The 21,685-nt window shown below is 44.0% G+C and overlaps 1 protein-coding gene across 2 annotated transcripts in view; it reads right to left on the reverse strand.

The window, feature by feature from the left end:
• Positions 1-21,685, reverse strand: part of LOC129817278 (leucine-rich repeat and fibronectin type-III domain-containing protein 2-like) — a 259,863-nt gene that overhangs the window by 66,815 nt on the left and 171,363 nt on the right. For both annotated transcript variants that reach the window (XM_055872373.1, XM_055872372.1), the window contains one exon: positions 4,770-4,883. The gene's annotated coding sequence lies outside the window, so the exon portion shown is untranslated. The remainder of the gene's footprint in view (positions 1-4,769; positions 4,884-21,685) is intronic.

The raw sequence follows: 21,685 nt of genomic DNA on the forward strand, positions 1-21,685 counted from the left end.
CAGTTAACCTTGAGGCGAGGAAGAATGTTTCAGGCCTACCAGAGTTCCTCCTATAATCTAACAATATAATGCTTATCTTTATACAAAATATTTGTATAGAAAATGAATGAATTACCCTCCTTCTGTACATCTTTATCTGTATAGCAGACGCTGTAGCCATCTGACATAAAGGAATGGATGTCGGCGTCATAATGTTTCACCGGTATATCGCTCTCTCTCTGGGGTTAGGCCTAAGCTTCTCTTCCATTATACAGGCTATGTATTTATTTGAATATCATACAGTTGACACCTAAACCTTCGCATGCAATGCCCTGATACATTTAGTGCTCAAATCTCTGACAGCTGAACTGTAATGTGGACAATTATTGTTTTAAGAAAGTAACCCCAAAAAATAAAATAAGAGGCTATACCTAGCTAGAGATACCCTAAAGACTCTGGCAAGTGCGCAAGTCCAGTGTCACTTTGATTATGCATGCACATCATGGTTCACCAGCAGCCCCAAACATCTAAATAATAAGCTACCAGCCAAACAAGCTTGTAAGAATTGTACTTAAACTCCCCCCATACTCATCTGAAGGTTATTTCTGTGTCAGTATCTATGTAAGGTGTCTGTATCTATGTAATTGTGTATATTTTTATGTAAAACATAGGGAAATAAGTCCCCGACTTTATTGTGCAATCCTGGTCACTATAAAAAATATGTATTCTTTTTAATTAACTGACAAATAAAATCTATCAATCAATCCAAACTGTGCAGCGGCCAAATGATGAATGGAAAGAGACATCTATTACAAAACACTAAAAAGTTTAATAACATTTAGATATTGTCAAGCCAAGCCTTCGATACTGGGTAAGCCTACAAGGTAGGGAGGGATGTATTTTCTGTTTGTCAAGATTCACATAGTCTACTTATAGTGGTGTTGAAAACATCAACCGTGATATTGAAGTACCCGAAGTCGGTATGCTTTGTTTATTGGTTGCGTGGTGCATTGGCACAGAAACATTGGCACAGAAATTCGTTGCATATATTTTATATAATTATATATATGGCATCAAAATGTTGAAAATCTGATTTTCCCCTAGCTAATCATTGTCTGCAGCTGGCTCTGATTGTAGTGTAATGAAACAGGCAGGGAGAGTGAGCTAGTCTGTGGTGGTCGGTGAACCCACAACCTTCTGGCCTGTAACCTTGTGTGGCATCGACTGTGCCAGAAAAGCGTGCTGAAGTGTCAAAGTCGATATCCACATTTATAAACAGAGGGTAGCTACATTTATTGTTATTTGTGGTCGTAAACATCAGTTTGAGTTAATTTTATGAGGGGGAGGGTATTCAATGTATTTTAAAGTACAAGGGAGGGTAATGTGAAAACATTTTTAACGTTGGTGAGGGGGATGCATTTTCTTTAATGACATGTTGAGTTGGACCAGCCCCCCCCCCCCCCCCCCCCCCCCCCCCAGTACATTTGGATCTGTCCCTAATCTCTAGTGGACAGACTGCGTAAATCGAGCATCTGACCAAATTACACCAGATTTTAGTTCTGTGAAATGAACATCTGCTAGGTATTTCTCACCTCATCCAGAGCCAAATCCTTTGACTTTCAAATGTTGAGATCTGAATGACTTCTACCTATTCCATAGAGAGAGATGGAGATAAATGGAGAGAACTCTGCTCCAAACACAGGGCCGGTAATTAGTCAGCTGGCGAAAGAGAAATGGCTGCCAAGTGAGTCAGACTATCTTGGCTGCACTGTATCTCATTCTTAAAAATCACCAGAAGCTTTGCTTCGCTTCAGAATGCTTTGCTACGACATGGATTGATTTAGAGATCATTGCTAATAAAAATAGTACTATCTACAGGGAACATTTTGGTAAGGTGAAATATGCTATCTAATGACCAGCCTTTAAATATGCTGATCAGGAGGGTTTCACAAGCTATCACCAGCTCCCTTAATCAATGACTACTGTTTAACCTAATGAGCATAGTTGGAATAACAAATGGTGTATTCGGGAAATATTGGACTTATTTATGAGGTGGCAAGCTGTTTTTGATGTGGCTTGAATGTATGGTTGTTCCAGTTCCCCAACGAGCCAGCGTAGAAATGAACACTCTCCAGATCATAAATTCAACATTAGTCATTTATTCTCCGGCCTCCATCAGAAACACTGATGAGGAAAACAAGGCATATTCAGAAATTCATACAGCAGGGGTATTTAACTCTTACCCTACGACAGGAATCATCAACTACATTCTACCGCGGGCCATTTTTTTCTGGATTGGATGGTCGCGGGGCTGGAACACAAATTCACTCTGGCTATCTACTCCGATTTCAGAGAACTTTCGTCTGAGTGTGCAGGGCGCAGAATAACTGATGAATTTACGAATGTGCAACACTCGTTGAATATGACTGGTGTCAGTAAACGTCTGCAAAGAAAAACTATTTCAATTGTTGCCAGCAGCACAGTAACAGTCACCGACACTCTGGATAACATGACAAGAGCTGAGTAAAGGCGAGTAAAATGGTTAAAGTGAGGTGTTCTCATTTGTGTCTGGAAGTAGCGAGCAAGCTAGCCAACTTTACCCAGTTAGTTTGGGTGCTTGACTGCCGTTGTGAGGTTAGAACGGTTGGATCAACTCTACTCCTTGGCCCGAGCGTTCAGTGTGCACTCTGAACGCTCCAAGTGTGAAACATTCCGAATTTACAAACGGACAATCTGACAACGCTCTGAATTTACGAACGCCCAGAGCAAACTCTGGCACTCCAGAGTGAATTTATGACCTCACTGTTACGTCCATCGTTAGATGAATGAGACCAAAGCGCAGCGTGTAAAGTGTTCATGATTTTTAATACTGAACTCCAACAAAATACAAAACCGAACGTAAAGTTCTGCAGTGCTAGACAGCAACTATGCAAAAACAAGATCCCACAAACTCAGGTGGAAAACAGGCTGCCTAAGTATGATCCCCAATCAGAGACAACGATAGACAGCTGCCTCTGGGAACCATACCCGGCCAACAAAGAAATAGAACACATAGATTGCCCACCCTAGACACCCTGACCTAACCAAAATAGATAATAAAAAGGATCTCTACGGTCAGGGCGTGACACTCACACATAATTACAAATAATTTATAGACAAAAAATTTACTGCAAATTGACCAGACTGAAATATAATAATTTCAAACCTTGCTTACATTTGTATATGATCACATCTCTCTATTATGAGTGGAAATACTTGGCAAAACATTTCCAAAGTTAAAATCAATTGGAGCTGAGTTCCTGGTGTTTTGAAAGTCTTTTACGTCCAAACCATTTTTTATTTTTTTTACATGGGAGCCAAATAAAACCCTGTGCAGGATGCCATTTGGAGAACCCTGCCCTTCGAGGTCCGGAGCCTGCTGGTTTTCTGTTCTACCAGACAATTCATTTGCAACCACCTGATGTTTCAGGTCGAAATCAGTCCCTGCTTAGAAGAGAACAATGAAAAAAACGCAGTGGAACTGGCTGTGAGCTCCAGAGTTGAGTTTGAGTGACATACAGTGTCCTTAAAGTTACAGCAAGCATGACAAAGAAGTTTATCAATATTTTTGAATTCTTCTCATCTTTGATATCAAAGCCAGCTTGATATCTCCAGAGCAGTGGTGGAAAAAAGTACCCAATTGTCATACTTGAGTAAAAGCAAAGATACCTTAGAAGAAAAGGACTCGTGAAAGTCACTCAGTAAAATCATACTTGAGAAAAAGTCTAAAAGTATTTGGTTTTAAATATACAGTATATATAGTATCAAAAGTGAAAGTAATCGCTAAAATATAAAATGATATATAATAGTAAAATATAAAAGTAAAATTATAAATAATTTCAAATTCCTTATTTTAAGCAAACCTGACGGCACCATTTTCTTGTTTTTAATTTATTTACGGATAGCCAGGGGCACAGTCAGACATCATAATTTACAAATTAATAATGTGTTTAGTGAGTCCGCCAGATCAGAGGCTGTAGGGATAACCAGGGATGTTCTCTTGATAAGATTGTGAATTACACCATTTTCCTGACCTACTTTTGGATGTCAAAATGTATGGAGTAAAAAGCAGATCATTTTCTTTAGGAATGTAATGAAGTAAAAGTAAAAGTTGTCAAAATATAAATAGTCAGTGAAGTACAGATACCCCCCAAAAACGACTTAAGTAGTACTTTCAAGTATTTTTTCTTAAGTACTTTCCACAACTGCTCCAGAGCCAGTATTTCCTTGATACAAATAGGTTTGAAACGTTCATCCCCCATATATCACATATGAGAAAAAAGTATAGTGCTGACATTTTTGGGGACAGTTTTACACCATCCTAAGAGTCCTAAGACCACATTCTACTCCTTCACATGTAGATTTTCAGATGCCCAACATTGAAAAATGTATCTTAAATAAAAGGCAATCAATGGTGATTTTCTCTCCGCCAACCGGATTAAACATAACTTCCTGGAAAGCCATCTGCAGGCGCTAAACAACACTAAGATGCTGAATTTAAAAGGTGATTCCTCTTGGCGGACACACAGAGGTGTGGATTCTGCCTCCTCTCATCGGACGCTATTTTTATCTGCTGTCTGTGATCATTCTCCCAGTGGCCACAATCAGACCGCCTGAGGAGGTGTGAGCTATTCTAAAGGGATAGAGGATTGTATGAGGTGTGTGTGTGTGTGTGCATGAGTGCATGTGTTCATGTGTTCGTGTGTGTATGTGTGTCCCAGTGAGAGATTGATATAGGATGTAAGACTCACAGCGATCAGGCTAGGGATAATCAGGTGGAGGATTCTCCTTGGGTCAGGCTTCCATCATTTTCACCTCAGCAAAGGCCTTATTCCGGAGTTCATTCTGACCATCATAAGACCCTCCTGTAGGAAAGAGAGAGAAGGAAAACACAGTTTAAACATCAAATCCATCTCAGAACTTCATGAAATCAAAATCATCCCTCGATTACAAAAGTTTAAAAAAAAGTAAGGTTCTGTGAGTTGCTTCCTCAGTGAGAAGATCTCAGCGTTGATTGTTTTGACCTAGAACAAGCCTCCGAGCTACAACAAGAAGGTGACCTAGACTGACGAGACCATGACTGACAAATTCATGATCCTCATCCATAGAGTATGACTACGTATCTGACTTTGGGATGAGCTAGTTCCTTTGCTCAAGGTCACAACACTCTACCACCTCTCCTGTCCCTTATAGATGGGTCTCTCTCATGAACGCTGTGACTGGCGCACATCTTACACCAGACGCTATTAGCGAGCTTTGGTGTTAGCACGAGGCAGCGTCATCCGTCAGAGGGTCAGACAGGCCATGATTCACCACACAGCAGTGACAACAACAATGGTAAACTAAACCTATCACTCACTCTTTAGTACTCTTTAGGTCCACAAACCACTTACTTAGCATTCATATACTGCCTACTGTACTGCCTACTGCAATGATAGCATCCGCTAGATATCGATGGGCTTGTGGATTGCACAACTGTTTTGGATGCTGAACTTGTCTACTGGGCCTAAAAGGATATCATGATGCATGATGGTTCCAATATGTCCATTCTTATATCCAATTACATAACCATACATTCTGGGAAGCTCATGTCCCCATAATACACTTTGACATCAGCCATGTGCTGTATAGGGCTGTGGCGGTCATGAAATGTTGTCAGCCGGTTATTGTCAAGCAAAAGACTGCCGGTCTTATGGTAATTTATCGCGAATGAACATAAACAGGTTTAGCATCTCCAGGCCTCCATGCATACAAGCCGCTGATGCGTGCCTTTGAAATAAATCAATCAATCAATTTCATTTACACCATCACAATACATCTATTATTTATTTCCGTAAGATCTAAAGAAACATTACGATATGAAGAGAATGTATTTCAGAAGAACAGAATATGAGTTGGTCTACTGTAGGCCTATGTTATCTGGCTATGCTCCATGCCATAGGCTGTAGGCTTGTTCATTTAGCTGACAAGATATGCTTATAAGTCTGTAACATTATTTTATATTATAGGATTTTACAGTAAGAAGGATATAATTGAACTTGAATTGAAATTATATTTTCCTCATTACAGTGCGAGTATGCATATGAAGTGGCTATGTTGAACATAATTTTGATCGTTTGAAACATGCTAGATTTAGAGTAATTGGCAACTTTAGTTGTGAATGATACAAACCTTAGAATTCAAAACATATATGGGCTGCCTGACGCGATAGGCTGTGGATGATAGGCTGTGGATGATTTGATTAAGTAGCAAAAAAAGCTTGCTCTCTGTTTCTTGCCTCAGGCTGCACAGCTGTTCTTTCATCAAGTGATCCTCTTGTCTTTAGTAATATGTCAAATGAGTTTAGATTTAGAATGGCCCATTATCAAAAAAAAATACATGTCAACTGTATTCACTCTATTAGCCTAGCGAATGGAGGCTGTGTGCTTTCCCACTGGTCCATTTTGTAGGCTAGGGCTACTTCAGTTTTATAAAGGATCATCAGTGGTGTAAAGTACATAAGTAAAAATACTTTAAAGTACTACTTAAGTAGTGTTTGGGATATCTGTGTTTTACTTGACTATTTATATTTTTGACAACTTTTACTTTTTATTCACTACATTTCTTAAGAAAATTATGCAATTTTTAGTCCATACATTTTCCCTGACACCTAAAAGTACTCCTTACATTTTGAATTCTAAGCAGGACAGAAATGGTCCAATTCACGCTCTTATCAAGAGAACCTCCCTGGTCAACACTACTGCCTCTGATCTGGTGGATTTACTAAACACAATGCTTTGTTTCTGAGAGATATCTGAGTGTTGGAGTGTGCCCCTGGCTATCAGTAAATAAAAAAAAACACGACAATTGTGCCATCTGGTTTGTTTAATATAAGGAATTTGAAATTATTTATACTTTTACTTTTGAAGTTTTTGCAATTACATTTACTTTTCATACTTAATATTTAAAACCAAATATTTTTAGACTTTCACTTTTACTTGAGTCATTTCCTATTAAGGGGTCTTTACTTTTACTCAAGTATGATAATTGTGTACATTTTTCCACCACTGTGTATCATGTGCTAAGTATGCAACTGAGAAATAAATATAAAAACACTTATTTCACTCCACACATCAAACACTGTTTAAGGAGCATGCTCTCGCTGCCCGACAGGTGATTTTCCGCCCAAACTCTGTATGCCATGGGCTCTCCAACCTTTCTCTTCCCAGTGCTTAAGTTGGGAGATCTCTTTGGGAACATCAATAGTAATATGTTTTAGCAATAAAATATATTTAACTAAACTGTTCACAGCTTGTCTTCGCTCTCAAGAATGAAATAAAGGAGATAGAGGAGGAGAAGGAAACACATGGTGGTGTCACGCCCTGACCATGGAGAGCCCTCGGGGTTCTCTATGGTGTAATAGGTCAGGGCGTGACTAGGGGGGTTTCTAGGTATTATATTTCTATGTTGGTGTGTGTGCATGGTTCCCAATTGGAGGCAGCTGATAATCGTTACCTCTAATTGGGGATCATACTTAGTGTGTCCTTTTTCACACCTGCCATGGGGGATATTGTTGTGTATGTATTTCACAATCGTTATAACTTTGTTATTTTGGAAGTTTCACTATCATTAAAATGTGGAACTCTACTCACGCTGCGCCTTGGTCCAATTATTCATACGACGGTCATGACAGGTGGTGAGATATTCTGTATAGTTGAAGGTAATGTGTCACTCAATTAATTATTAAAATATAAAACATTCCCTATTACTAGGCTATTCAAAATCAAATACAAATTCACCAATTGCAGGCTAACTGTAAGCAGCCCTGCACCATCAATGAACCAACTGTCACACCCTCATCTGTTTCACCTGTCTTTATCCCCTGTGTATTTATACCTGTGTTCTCTATCTGTTCCCAGTTCGTTTTGTTTCGTCAAGCCTACCAGCGTTTTCCCCTTATGCTCCTGTCTCTCAATTGTTCCTGTTTTCTAGTTTTCTTGGTGTTGACCATTCTGCCAGCCCTGAGCCTACCTGCCGTCCTGTACCTTTGCCCCACATGCCTGGATTACTGACCTTTGCCTGCCCTGAGCCTACATGCCGACCTGTACCTTTGCCCCACCTATCTGGATTACTGACCTCTGCTTGCCCTTGACCTGCCTTTTGCCTGCCCCTGTTCGATTAATAAACTGTTGTTACTTCGACATTGTCTGCATCTGGGTCTTACCTGAAACATGATACCAACAGCGTCACCTAGGGCTATATGTTCTCGCCCAGACTAATGGATAGACATTTTCAAGCGTAGCGTAAGGTAACCAGTCCATCCAGAATGTAAAATAATACAGTTCACACTCAGGCAACACCTGAGTGTAGGCATGATGGTAGGCACACTCATATCCTCAACACCGGGGCCCCACAAAGGTGTGTGCTCAGACCCCTCATGTACTCCCTCCTCACCCATGACTGCATGGCTATACACGAGTCCAACCCAATCGTTACATTTGCTGACGACACAAAAGTAGTAGGCCTGATTACCAACAACGACTAGAGAGCTGACAAGGAGGAAGTTAAAGCCCTTGCGGAGTAGTGCCTGGAAAATAATTCACCATTGAGAGCATTCTGTAGGACTGCATCACCGCCTGGTACGGCAACTGCACTGCCCTCAACCGAAGGGCTCTCCAGGGGGTGGTGCGGTCAGCCCAACGCATCACCAGGGGCAAACTGCCTGCCCTCCAGGACACCTACAGCACTCAGTGTCAAAGGAAGGCCAAGAAGATGTTCAAGGACCTCAGCAACCCGAGCCACGTTCTGTTCACTCTGTTACCATCTAGCAGAAAGACAGTTCCTATTTATAGCCTAGTGGCCCATTGAGAAACAAAAATGTAAAGAAATTCTAATGTTAATATGTTTAAAGGTAAATGGCAATTATAGCACAAATAATAAGATAGTGTGTCTCATTAATCAATAGACCATGTCAAAATATACATAGGTGATATTTGCGTGCCAGTGAATCCAGAGACACAGAGACCCAAATAATCAAGGCAACAACATTGTAGAAACGAGGACAGTGAAAAATCATCACTTAGACCCTTAGGATCCACAGTGTCAGGAGTACAGCCAGAATGCCAATCTTTGTTTTAGTTTACGTGTGATGTCACCTCCTCTCTGTGAATTTTGGACATGTTCTATGGCTACAAAGCACAGGGAGGAAGGTGAGCCATGGTTGGCTTCAATGCAGTGGAGCGCAATAACATAGTCTGTGTTTTTATTTTGAATAGCAGCCTTATGTTCTGCAAAGCGAAGTTTCTATGCTCATTTAGTTTGACCAATATACGCAGCCCAGCAGATGCATTTCAGCATGTATATGACATTTGTGGTGCTGCAATTAATGAGGCTTTGGATTTTGTATTCTTTACCTGTTCTTGGGTGGTAAACACTTTAGTATTGGTCTTATTATCACAACGTACACAGTGGCCGCATTTGTAATTGCCATTGGCCGGGCCTGGGAGCAAATTGTCACGCTTCTTGGGTAGTAGCTGTGTGCTGTGTGTAACGGAATCGGCTAGATTGCGCGCACGACAAAAACAAATATGAAGGGACAATTTTGTGAATTTTTGAAGATATTCCAGTGTTTCAATACAATGGATTTGATGAGACTGGCACATCGGTTAAACTCTATGGAAAAACACAAACGTGGAGGCGTTTTGTCCTGGTTTCTGTTTCTGACGTTCAGTTGCTCTAGCATGGGTAAATACCTGTTCAATGACACTCTTATCATACCGGCAATGCAGGAACGTAGTGCGCATATCATTAGCTTCACGGAGTATAACCCTTGTGCCGGTAGTGTCAAATCCATTGTATTCAAACACTGGAACATCCTCAAAAGTGACCCAAAGCTACGTGAGCTCACAACATTCCCCCTCGCATTTGTTTTCGCCGGATGCGCAATCTAGCGGATTCCGTTATACACAGCATGTAGCTACCCAAGAAGCTGACACTTGGTTCTCAGGCCCGCCCAATGGCAATTACAAATGTACATTGTGACAATATGACCAATACTGAAGTTTTTTACCTGAGAACAGGAAAATAATACAAAATCCAAAGCTTTATTAATTCTAGCACCACAAATGCCATATATTTGCTCAATTGCATCTGCAGGGCTGCTTATATTGGTGTATTAGTATTGTATTTGTGAGACATTATACAGCACTGTTGGAGTTGGCAACATAAGCATTTCACTGCACCTGCAATAACACCAGAAAATCTGTGTGCAAGACTAATAAACTTTGATTTGATTCTGAAAGTTTTAAAGGGACACTTACTGAGCTCTCTGTGATCTCTCTCTCTCTCTCTCTCTGTCCCTTTGTCTGTGTGTTTGTGTTTATGTGTGTTTATGTGTTTATGTGTTTATGTGTGTCTGTGTGTCTGTGTGTCTGTGTGTCTGTGTGTCTGTGTGTCTGTGTGTCTGTGTGTCTGTCTGTCTGTCTGTCTGTCTGTCTGTCTGTCTGTCTGTCTGTCTGTCTGTCTGTCTGCCTGCCAAACTGTCCAACTGTGTCTGACTCACATCAAGGTCTCCAAGCTCTTTAAGTCACTTTCTTTTTCCTTCCACCTGTATTGCTGCGAGGCTATGCTCAGTGCTCAGCCCCAGGTCGTTACAACACATCAATCGCCTTCATGTCACTCCACAAATGGACACAATTACAGTGACTGAGGAGCCCAGGTTATATGTGAATGGTGTGCGACTGTGCTCCTAATCAAAGTGACATGGCAATACTGCGAGGCAACACCCACGGACCGGCTGCACCAGCCAGTCAGCCGCCACAGCCAGGAGCAGATACATCACCCGCCAACTGCCGCCTAGTTGACTGAGTCACCGCCGCTCAACTAGTGTTTTACACGTAATAGCTGAGCTGTCAATCCCACAGAGAAACTGTAATGCACTGTACTGTGTGTGACCAGCAACATGGTGCAGTGAGTACTGTTGTGACACCTGTTGATAAAGGTTATATGGTGTGTAATGGTGTCATATATAACAGTGTCAGACTATTGACTGTGGATTTTCTATTGATTTTGCTTTTTTATCCAGGACTAGCCTTAATCTGTGTCCGAGAAACCACCTTAAAGTGTTTAGCTTCACTGTACTAGTATGAGAAAACAAACAGCACAATACAATCTCAGTGGACAGTTTATTAGGTACATCTAGTACCGGGATGGACCCCTCTTTGCCTCCAGGACATCCTGAATTATTTGGGGCATGGAAACGTTGCTCAGTTGGTAACAAGAGACCTAATGTGTGCCATGTAAACCCTAGACACTGTCGTGCGTGAAAGCCCAGGAGGCCGGCTGTTTTGGAGATACTGGAACCGGCGCACCTGGCACTGCCGATTATACCACGCTCAAAGTCTGTTATGCCGATTCTAACGTTCAATCGAACAGTAACTGAATGCCTCGATGCAGGTCTGACTGCTTTATATAGAAAGCCACGACCACGTGACTCACTGTCTGTAGGGGCGAACCATTTTCGTGAACGGGGTGGTGTAAACAGTCACTCTTATGTAAAACTACGTAAACAGTATGTGCACATTGTTTCTTGACAGCACACGACTGCCTCATCATGTATAACAAACTTGTTGTCCTGTCTTATTTCTTAATTTAACAAATATAATTTAGCCCCCAGCTTGTTTTTATCATTTTGCAGAGAGAGAGAGAGAGAGAGAGAGAGAGAGAGAGAGAGAGAGAGAGAGAGAGAGAGAGAGAGAGAGAGAGAGAGAGAGAGAGAGAGAGAGAGAGAGAGAGAGAGAGAGAGAGAGAGAGAGAGAGAGAGAGAGAGGAGAGAGAGGAGAGAGAGAGAGAGAGAGAGAGAGAGAGAGAGAGAGAGAGAGAGAGAGAGAGAGAGAGAGAGAGAGAGAGAGAGAGAGAGAGAGAGAGACTCCCAGCTGGGTGCTATGAGCTGACGGTGCAGTTAGTCTGTGATAACTGTATATTCCTAACAAGACCACTTTTAATAGGGAAGGAACCCAACGGAGCATTTTAATATACTCTGTAATTACATACTGACTATGACTACCTTTTAAGCAGAATGATAAGACTGGAGCCACCAGCCAATGTCTGCATACAGGCATATAAAACCCTATTAAAATACAGTGCAGAGCCAGCAAAAACACGTTCGACTAATGAGTGTGAACATAACGCTCAGAACCAAAACAAATATTGGTACTTTTTATTACTACATGCAAATAGTATTGCCACTGAATATCTTATGGAATTTGAAAAAAAAGCATTCTAAATACATGTTTTTGATGTGATTTCTCAGCATGAGATCTCTGATCTGTCTCATCTTCTGGACCTAAATCTCTCCTCACCAATTGGAGGGTCATCAACAAATAAAAACATGGCATTTAAATAAAATTGATTCTGGGAGCATAGGCTTGGTTACATAAAGTGCTAGGGCTCAGTCCTTCAATAGTCACAGATTTGAAATTACTATTTCATTTAATGTCAGACCAAATTCACCACTCTCCCTGCGTTGATTCTTACTGCGCAGCTTTTCCATTTACTTTACAATGGAATAGTTCATGATAAGAAAAACCGAGAGTCTAGCTCTTACGTGAATTACAGTATGTTGAAATTAAAATATATCACATAGACTGTGTTTCCTACTTTAGAGAGGCGCTGCCATGTAATAATAACACTGGGATTTGTCCTTCTCTAAACTGACCCTTTGAAGAGGCATGGTGTTTTGGGGTACTGCAACTACTGTATCAATGTGAATCAGATGCATTTGAATATTACAGTGTTAGGCTACATGAGGTAAATGGGCTAACACTGCAGACTGCAGCTCTGACAAAGGAGACGGATCTCTGCAAGCCCATTCATTGTGAATGTTCAATTCCCAAAGGATAACGGAACAAAGGAAAGCTATTTCTGTCTGTCCATTACAGCCATATCAAGTCCTCTCCAAAAATATGCCATCCCAAAGGGCTGGTCAGTAACACCCGTATCCATTCAAAAAAAGGGATGCAAGGGAAAATAGAACTTCCATTGTACCCCAATGTATCCATTTTATGATACTTGGCATTCTTACTTGTAATTGATTTCTGTTTGTGTTGAACTCCATCCCTCTCACTCTACCAATTAGGTAACAGTGCCTAGGCCTGTTCTAAATATAGCACTGCGTCGCTGATGAAACCTAACGTCTGTACCTAGAGCAGGGGTGGGCAACTTTGATGGGGTGGGGGCAACAGAAAATCTCAACTCATCATGAAGGGCCTCTGTGGCTCGCGGGTCTGCGTACCCACATCTATACACACACATGCAGTCAGAGCCGGGCCCCTAGCCTTTTGGGGGCCCTAAGCAAAATGTTGTTGCAGTTTTCATGCAAGTTTGCTGCAATTCTACAGATTTGTCTTTTGGGTGGAGAGAAAAATGTGCAGTTATGCAGCTAATTTCCTGCAATTCTACAAATTTTGCCATAGGGTGAAGACAAATGTTTGCAGTTTTTAATATGATATCTGATGATCAATGGGGCCACTCCTGGTCGGTAATTCGACCAGTATTACCGCAAGTTTATATAGCTGGCCACAAGACTAACTTACCAATATAAAAATGTTAGCTGACATGTGCTAATTTAGTGACTGTCAGTGACTGACATATCAAAAGACAAACTGATGATGCACAACCACATTTTGGAAATTCAATTTTTTTACTCTCAACAGTAAGTTTGGTATTGGTATTTTATTAGGATCCCCATTAGCTGTTGCAAATGTAGAAGCTACTCTTCCTGGGGTCCACACAAAACATGAAACATGACATAATATAGAACATTAACAGACAAGAACAGCTCAAGGACAGAACTACATCAATTAATTTAAAAAAGGCACACAGAGCCTACATATCCTTACCAATACATACACACAAACTATCTAGGTCACATAGGAGAGAGGCATTGTGCCGTGAGGTGTTGCTTCATTTGTTTAAAAATAAATAAAACAGGTCTGCTGTTCATTTGAGCAATATGAGATAGAACGGAGTTCCTTGCAATAATGGCTCTATATAATACTGTACGCTTTCTTGAATGTGTTCTGGATTTGGGGACTGTGAAAAGACCCCTGGTGGCATGTCTGGTGGGGTAAGTGTGTGTGTCAGAGCTGTGTGTAAGTTGACTATGCAAACCATTTTCAACACGTTGTTTCTTACAGAAAGAAGAAGCGATGCAGTCAGTCTCTTCTCAACTCTTAGCCAAGAGAGACAGGCATGCAAAGTATTTATATCAGCCCTCTGATTACAATGAAGAGCAAGACGTACTGCTCTGTTCTGGGCCAGCTGCAGCTTAACTAGCTCTTTCCTTGCAGCACAAAACTGGCCAATAAACAAGATAAGACAAAACCTGAGCTTGCAGGAATTGCTTTTTGGAATGTGTTGTCAAAAATCCGAGCATCTATTTATTGCAGACAGACCTCTCCCCATCTTTACAACCATTGAATTGATATGTTTGACAGTTTACAATCTAAGGTAATGCCATGTAATTTAGTCACCTCAACTTGTTCAACAGCCACACCACTCATTACCAGATTCAGCTGAGGTCTAGAACTCGTACCAAATACAATGCTCTTAGTTTTAGAGATGTTTATTACTGGACACCCATTCCAAAACAGACTGTAACACTTGTTAATGTCACGACTTCTACCGAAGTCGTTGCCTCTCCTTGTCCGGGCGGTGTTCGGCGGTCGACTTCACCGGTCTTCTAGCCATCATCGATCCATTTTTCATTTTCCATTGGTTTTGTCTTGTCTTCCCACACACCTGTTGTCAATCCCATTCATTACCTGTTGTGTATTTAACCCTCTGTTTCCCTTCATGTGTTTGTCAGAGATTGTTCGTTGTCAAGTGTTGTGTTGATTGTGTATAGGTGTGCGAAGGGTCTTCATACCCAGATTTGTTTTATGTTTTTTCCGTGAGTGTTATGGAGCAGATTACTGGGACTTTAATTAAAGTACTCCATTCTACACTCTATTTGACTCTCCTGCGCCTGACTTCCTCTGCCACTTATACACGCCATTGTGACAGAATCTCTGACCCGATAATATATGAAGTCAGCATGAGAGGACACGACGCCCATGGAGGTGGAAAAGCGCGTTATGGAACAAGCGAAGGAGATTGACTGTTTGAGCGCCGTCATGGATCGCATTGTCCAGAATATGGATCGCTGGGAGAGACAGGGAGTTTCTCCAGCGCCTCCACTGCCACAACTGGGATTTACCTTTAACGCTTTTTCCCCACATGAACCTAACAAAATCCGTTTACCCCTACCCACGGGTTACAACGGAGATACTGCTGGCTGCCAGGGTTTCCTCCTTAAACTGAACTTATATCTGGCCACGGTCTCCCCAGTACCATCCGACCGGGAGAAGAGTTCCGCCCTCGTCTCATGCCTCACCGGGAAAGCCCGGGAGTGGGCCAGCGCTGTGTGTAGAGAGGAGAATGCGGCGTTGGACCATTTTGAGGAGTTCACCCTTTATTTCAGGAGAGTATTCGACCATCCTCCCGAAGGAAAAACGGCGGGTGAGCTCCTCTATCATCTGAGGCAGGGGACGAGGAGTGCCCAGGAGTTTGCTTTGGAGTTTAGGACCTTGGCTGCCGGCGCTGGATGGAGCGACAGGGCCCTGATCGACCATTACCGTTGTAGCCTACGCGAGGACGTCCGTCGGGAGCTGGCCTGTAGAGACACCACCCTTAACTTCGACCAGCTGGTGGACATGTCCATCAGGCTGGACAACATGCTGGCTACTCGTGGACGTCTAGATCGGGGTCTGGTTGTTCCATCCTCCCGCACCCTCTCTCCCGAACCAATGGAATTGGGAGGGACGGTGCGCCGGGAGACCGGAGGGGGTTCCCGCTCGAGCACCATCTATGGTCGCAGAGATCACACTGCTGGTCGGTGCCGGGTTGGTTCCTCTGGGAATAGAGAAGGCAGGCAGGGCACTCTGGCATCACCCCAGGTGAGTAGGCACCATTCTCATCCAGAGCCCTCTGTTGCACTTATGTTTGTCTCTGTCACTTTTCCTGATTTTTCCCTGCAGTCCCAGTATAAGGCGCTAGTAGATTCAGGCGCGGCTGGAAATTTCATTAATAAAAATTTAGCTCATAGTTTAGGGCTCCCTATTGTGTCTGTGGATATGCCTGTTCCTATTCATGCCTTAGATAGTCGACCATTAGGGTCAGGTTTTATCAGGGAGGTCACCGCACCGTTGAATATGATAACGCAGGAGGGTCACAAGGAGAAGATTAGTCTTTTCCTTATTGATTCCCCTGCGTATTCTGTGGTGCTAGGTCTACCCTGGTTAGCGTGTCATAACCCCACTGTTTCTTGGCCACAGAGGGCTCTCACGGGGTGGTCGCGAGAGTGCTCAGGTAGGTGTTTAGGGGTTTCCGTTGGTGCTACTACGGTGGAAAGTCCAGACCAGGTCTCCACCGTGCGCATTCCCCCTGAATATGCCGATTTGGCACTCGCCTTCTGTAAAAAGAAGGCGACTCAATTACCACCCCATCGACAGGGGGATTGTGCGATAGATCTCCTGGTAGACGCTGCATATCCCAGGAGTCACGTGTATCCCCTGTCGCAAGCGGAGACGGTGGCTATGGACACATATATCTCTGAATCCCTGCGTCAGGGGTTCATTCAGCCATCCATTTCACCCGCTTCTTCGAGTTTCTTTTTTGTGAAGAAGAAGGATGGTGGTTTACGCCCGTGCATTGATTATCGAGGTCTCAATAAAATCACGGTGAAATATAGTTACCCGCTACCTCTGATAAATACAGTTATGGAGTCAATGCGCGGGGCACGCTTCTTCACAAAATTGGATCTCAGGAGTGCGTATAATCTGGTGCGTATTCGGAAGGGTGATGAGTGGAAGACGGCATTTAGCACCACCTCAGGTCATTATGAGTACCTGGTCATGCCATATGGGTTGATGAATGCTCCATCAGTCTTCCAATCATTTGTAGATGAGATCTTCAGGGACCTGCACGGGCAGGGTGTAGTGGTGTATATAGATGATATTCTGATATACTCCGCTACCCGCGCCGAGCATGTGTCCCTGGTGCGCAGGGTGCTTGGTCGCCTGTTGGAGCATGATCTATATGTCAAGGCTGAGAAATGCTTGTTCTTCCAACAATCCATCTCCTTCCTAGGGCATCGGATTTCCACTTCAGGAGTGGAAATGGAGAGCGACCGCATTACAGCCGTGCGTAATTGGCCGACTCCAACCACGGTAAAGGAGGTGCAGCGTTTTTTGGGGTTTGCCAATTACTACCGGAGATTTATCCGGGGTTTTGGTCAGGTTGCGGCTCCCATTACCTCACTGCTAAAGGGGGGCCCGGTGCGTTTGCAGTGGTCGGCTGAGGCGAACAGGGCTTTTGGACACCTGAAGACTCTGTTTACCTCGGCGCCTGTGTTGGCTCATCCGGATCCCTCTTTGCCATTCATGGTAGAGGTGGACGCATCCGAAGCTGGGATAGGAGCAGTGCTCTCTCAGCGTTCGGGTGTGCCACTGAAGCTTCGCCCCTGTGCTTTTTTTTCGAAGAAGCTCAGCCCGGCGGAGCGTACTATGAAGTGGGGGACCGAGAGCTGTTAGCTGTCGTAGAAGCCTTGAAGGTGTGGAGGCACTGGCTTGAGGGGGCTAAACACCCTTTTCTCATCTGGACTGACCACCGCAATCTGGAGTACATCCGGCAGGCGAAGAGAATGAATCCTCGCCAGGCAAGGTGGGCCGTGTTTTTCACTCGTTTTGTGTTTACTCTTACTTACAGACCAGGCTCCCAGAACGTCAAGGCAGACGCATTGTCTCGGCTGTATGACACAGAGGAGCGGTCCATGGATCCCACTCCCATACTCCCAGCTTCGTGTTTGGTGGCGCCAGTAGTGTGGGAGCTGGACGCAGACATTGAGCGGGCGTCACGTGCAGAGCCCTCTCCTCCTGAGTGTCCAGCTGGTCGTCTGTACGTTCCGTCTGCTGTCCGCGACCGATTGATCTATTGGGCTCACACGTCACCCTCCTCTGGTCATCCTGGGATAGGTCGCACGATTCGCTGTCCAGATGGGAGGTACTGGTGGCCCACTTTAGCTAAGGACGTGAGGATTTATGTTTCCTCCTGCTCGGTGTGCGCCCAGTGCAAGGCTCCTAGACACCTGCCTAGAGGTAAGCTTCAACCTTTACCTGTTCCTCAACGGCCGTGGTCGCACCTGTCGGTGGATTTTTTGACTGATCTTCCACCTTCACAGGGTTACACCACGATCTTGGTCGTTGTGGATCGGTTTTCGAAGTCCTGTCGTCTCCTCCCTTTGCCCGGTCTCCCTACGGCCTTACAAACTGCAGAGGCCCTGTTTACACACGTTTTCCGGCACTATGGGGTGCCTGAGGATACAGTGTCTGATCGGGGTCCCCAGTTCACATCAAGGGTCTGGAAGGCGTTCATGGAACGTCTGGGGATCTCAGTTAGTCTTACCTCAGGTTTTCACCCCGAGAGTAATGGGCAGGTGGAGAGAGTTAACCAGGATGTGGGCAGGTTTCTGCGGTCCTATTGCCAGGACCGGCCGGGGGAGTGGGCGAAGTTCGTGCCCTGGGCAGAGATGGCCCAGAACTCGCTACGTCACTCCTCCACTAACCTTACTCCTTTTCAATGTGTATTAGGGTATCAGCCGGTTCTGGCTCCTTGGCATCAGAGTCAGACCGAGGCTCCTGCGGTGGACAATTGGTTTCGGCACGCTGAGGAAACCTGGGAGGCAGCCCACGTCCACCTTCAGCGTGCCATAAGGCGCCAGAAAATTGGCGCAGACCGTCGCCGCAGTGAGGCCCCGGTGTTCGCACCAGGGGACAGGGTCTGGCTCTCGACCCGAAACCTGCCCCTCCGCCTGCTCTGCCGGAAGCTGGGTCCGCGGTTTGTGGGGCCGTTTAAAGTCCTGAGGAGAGTGAACGAGGTATGTTATAGGTTACAACTGCCCACTAATTACCGTATTAACCCCTCGTTCCATGTGTCTCTCCTCAGGCCGGTGGTGGCTGGTCCGCTCCAGGAGGCTGAAGTGCGTGAAGTTCCTCCGCCTCCTCTAGACATCGAGGGGGTCCCGGCGTACTCTGTTCGATCCATTTTGGATTCGAGACGTCGGGCGAGGGGCCTTCAGTACCTCGTGGACTGGGAGGGGTACGGGCCGGAGGAGAGATGCTGGGTTCCGGTGGAGGACGTTTTAGATCCTTCTATGTTAAAAGAATTCCACCGCCTCCATCCGGATCGCCCTGCACCTCGCCCTCCGGGTCGTCCCCGAGGTCGGTGTCGACGCGCTGCTGGAGCCACGCGTCAGGGGGGGGGGTAATGTCACGACTTCTACCGAAGTCGTTGCCTCTCCTTGTCCGGGCGGTGTTCGGCGGTCGACTTCACCGGTCTTCTAGCCATCATCGATCCATTTTTCATTTTCCATTGGTTTTGTCTTGTCTTCCCACACACCTGTTGTCAATCCCATTCATTACCTGTTGTGTATTTAACCCTCTGTTTCCCTTCATGTGTTTGTCAGAGATTGTTCGTTGTCAAGTGTTGTGTTGATTGTGTATAGGTGTGCGAAGGGTCTTCGTACCCAGATTTGTTTTATGTTTTTTCCGTGAGTGTTATGGAGCAGATTACTGGGACTTTAATTAAAGTACTCCATTCTACACTCTATTTGACTCTCCTGCGCCTGACTTCCTCTGCCACTTATACACGCCATTGTGACAGTTAAGGGTTTCAGTGACTTCATTAGCTGTGGTTGCTGATGTGTATATGGTTGAATCACCAGCATACATGCACACACATGCTTTGTTTAATGCCAGTCGCAGGTCATTGGTAAAAATAGAAAAGAGTAGAGGGCTGTCCTGCGGTACACCACACTTTACATGCTTAACATTAGAGAAGCTTCCAATCCTGAAAACCTTTTGAGTTCTAGTACATAGATAGCTCTGAATCCACATTATGACCGAGCGTAACGATGTGCGCTGAGAGTCGGGAAACAAGTTCATGAAACAGAAGCAGAAACACTAGCAGCACACAGACATGAAACAGAAACAATGACGCCTGGGGGAGGAACCAAAGCGAGTGACATATATAGGGCAGGTAATCAAGGAAGTGATGGAGTCCAGGTGAGTCTGACAACGCGCAGGTGCGCGTAACGATGGTGACAGGTGTGCACCATAACGGGCAGCCTGGTGACCTAGAGGCCGAGAGGGAGCACACGTGACACAGAGGATAAAGCCATAAAGCAACATTTTTTCAACAACAGGTTATGGTCAATAATATCAAAGGCAGCATTGAAATCTAACAGTACAGCTTCCACAATCTTATTATTATACATTTCTTTCAACCAATCATCAGTCACTTGTGTCAGTGCAGTACTATACATGTTGAGTGCCCTTCGCTATAAGCATGCTGAAAGTCTGTTGTTAATTTGTTACAGAGAAATAGCATTGTTGAGACCCAGACTGGGTCCCGCAGGACTACAATGAATGAAACAGAGAGAGAATGAGGAAAAGAAGAACAAATAAAGTTTAAAAAAGGACAGTTGACAAGAAATAAACTGAGCCCAGGTATTTTACATGGACTGGGCTGACTGCGAAGTAGCTTCATAGGTCCTACATACCCTGAACGGTCTCTGACACCCACATCAGTTGCAGTCCCATGGGCCCCCATCACGTTTACTATTGATTAATATCAGTCATGGTGGCCAAAGGGTTGGTGGAGAGAGGGTTAGAGAGAGGCGAAAAGGCTTCAAATGTCCTTTGTAGCTCAGTTGGTAGAGCATAGTGCTTGTATTGCCAGGGTAGTGGGTTTGATTCCCGGGACCACCCATACATAAAATGTCTCCATGCATGATTGTCGCTTTGGATAAAAGAGTTTCCTAAGTGGCATAAACTGTATTATTATATTAGCCAGTGATAAAGCTGACAGAGTCTTGACTAATTGGGGGGAAAACACAGCACCAAAGAAGCTTAGACCTCATTGTGTCTTTGATCCATAAAACATGATGAGTTCCATCCCCTTCTCTCCTTTCATTACCTTAATAGATATCCCAGAATAAATGAATAAAACATAGAGGAAAACAAAGTAAAAAGAAACAAGAACAACCAAAACACAAAATGATTTTGTGTATAAATGATTTGATAAGAGCTTTTGATGAGATTACAATTATGAGACTCAACAACAACCACATAACATACATAAAGGCCAGTGTATCCTTGTGTAACAAGATACGACCCAATCATATTCACAGGGATGTAATCTACTGTATGTGATGCTATGTCCCTGAATGGTGAGCGAATGGCAAATGTGCATAAAGATGAAGGAATTCAGCTATTATGTCGACGATGCGCAACATGTTTCAATGTCCCTCCAGCTTGTAGCTAGAATTGGGATCATGTATACTGTGCTAATGCCAATACAAAAAAAGAGTAACAGAACGCTGTCACGGATTCCCCCGGTACTGCTGCTCATTCCTTGCACCAGCTCTGGAGGTCTACATCACTGGCCTCTAGGCATCACTGAACTGTTTCATTACGCACACCTGGTTCCCATTCCCCCTGATTGATAATTGTATATATGTGCCCTCTGTTCACCATTGCCTTGTCGGTTATTGTTCCCATTTCCGTTGGTCTTGTGAGCACCTGTGCTTTGT

Source organism: Salvelinus fontinalis, chromosome 20 (assembly GCF_029448725.1).
Source record: "Salvelinus fontinalis isolate EN_2023a chromosome 20, ASM2944872v1, whole genome shotgun sequence".
NCBI classification, from domain to species: Eukaryota; Metazoa; Chordata; class Actinopteri; order Salmoniformes; family Salmonidae; genus Salvelinus; species Salvelinus fontinalis.